Source organism: Chrysochloris asiatica, unplaced genomic scaffold (assembly GCF_000296735.1).
Source record: "Chrysochloris asiatica unplaced genomic scaffold, ChrAsi1.0 scaffold00002, whole genome shotgun sequence".
Taxonomy (NCBI): domain Eukaryota; kingdom Metazoa; phylum Chordata; class Mammalia; order Afrosoricida; family Chrysochloridae; genus Chrysochloris; species Chrysochloris asiatica.
Genome location: NW_006408520.1, coordinates 52,680,246 through 52,682,001, shown reverse-complemented (window position 1 = coordinate 52,682,001; position 1,756 = coordinate 52,680,246). Strand labels below are relative to the sequence as shown.

Below are 1,756 nucleotides of genomic sequence, written 5' to 3'. Positions count from 1 at the left end.
ACTGACTCCATGGAACATAAACTACCACCACTACCACAAGGAGCTTAAACATACATTTATATCTTACTTCTCTCAAATGCATAGTCCTTTATAGTATACCATTGTTTCCATTTCTTTACTGGGGGATTGCCTCACCCTGACCTTTATTTCATTTTTCTACCTTGAAATATTTTATGACTTTCCAGTACCTTATTTATTTTATTATCTTGTAAGGAATGTATACTGGATTTTACCTAAAATCTTCTAGGGAAAAATCATGAAATGAAAAATAAATGACTAAAGAATGTAAGATGGCAGAATAGCAACGCAAAGTGCAGAGTTCTGGGTCTCAAGCAGGACTTTGCTTCCAACCTTGCAGGCAGCAGCAAAAATCACTAAGCACAAAGTGCCTAGGGTAGCTGGCCAAGATGTTGAATATCAAAATCTTCAGCGGCAGCTCCCACCAGGATTTATCTCAGAAAATTGCTGATCACCTGGGCCTGGAGCTAGTCAAGGTGGTGACTAAGAAATTTAGAAACCAGGAGACCTGTGTGGAAATCGGTAAAAGTGTGTGTGGAGAAGATGTCTACATTGTACAGAGTGGCTGTGAAGAAATCAGTGACAATCTAATGGAGCTGTTGATCATGACTAATGTCTGCAAGATTGCTTCAGCCAGTTGGGTCACTGCAGTCATCTCCTGTTTCCCCTGTGCCCGTCAGGATAAGAAGGATAAGAGTCGGGCTCCAATCTCAGCCAAGCTTGTCGCAAATATTCGGTCTGTAGCAGGTGCCTATCATATCATCACCATGGATCTACATGCCTCTCAAATTCAGGGCTTTTTTGATATCCCAGTGAACAATTTGTATGCCAAGCCAGCTGTCCTGAAGTGGATAAAGGAGAATATCTCTGAGTGGAGGAACTGCACAATTGTCTCCCAGATGCTGGTGGAGCTAAGAGCGTGACCTCCATTGCAGAGAGGTTGAATGTGGACTTCGCCCTGATTCATAAAGAACGGAAGCAACCAATGAAGTGGACCTCATGGTGCTCTAGAAGTAAAGGATCGAGTGGCCATCCTTGTAGACAACATGGCCGACACTTGTGGCACAATCTGTCACGCAGCTGACAAACTTCTCTCAGCTTGAGCCACCAGAGTTTATGCTATTTTGATTCACAGAATTTTTTCTGGCCTGGCCATCTCTCGCATCAACAATGCGTGCTTTGAAGCAGTAGCAGTCACCAATACCATACCCTAAGAGGATAAAATGAAGCATTGCTCCAAAATACAGGTGATTGACATTTCCATAATCCTTGCAGAAGCCATCAGAAGAACACACAACAGGGGAAATCGGTTTCCTACCTTTTCAGCCATGTCTCTTTGTAACAATCACTTCAGAGGCTTTGAAAAAGAAACGACACCACCCCCTTTGTTTTTTCCCTTGGTATTTGACAAAAACTTCTGCAGAAGACCCAGTTTGCTCCAGTGTAGTTTGCCACATACCACACCTGGTATCTGGTATCGTACAGTTTATACTAATTTGGGGAGAGACAGATTGAAATTGCTGGCATTTCCAGCCTGCATTGTATCACTCTGGCTTCCTTGTTGATTTTGGGAGCCTTGTAGCTTTAACTACAGCTAAGCTGCTGCAAATGTTCAGACTTGGAGGGTGTCATGTAGAGGTGTTTGAAAGTGACTGGGGAAGCTTAGATTGCTTTACACGTGAATGCTTCAGGGGTTTGGGGTGGTGTTCAGAACAACTAGCAACCAAGCCAACTTAGT

General features: G+C 43.2%; 1 pseudogene; it reads left to right on the top strand.

Moving 5' to 3' along the window:
- The first annotated feature begins 407 nt into the window (after window positions 1–407).
- Window positions 408–1,360, top strand: LOC102817295 (annotated as a pseudogene).
- Window positions 1,361–1,756: the final 396 nt, after the last annotated feature.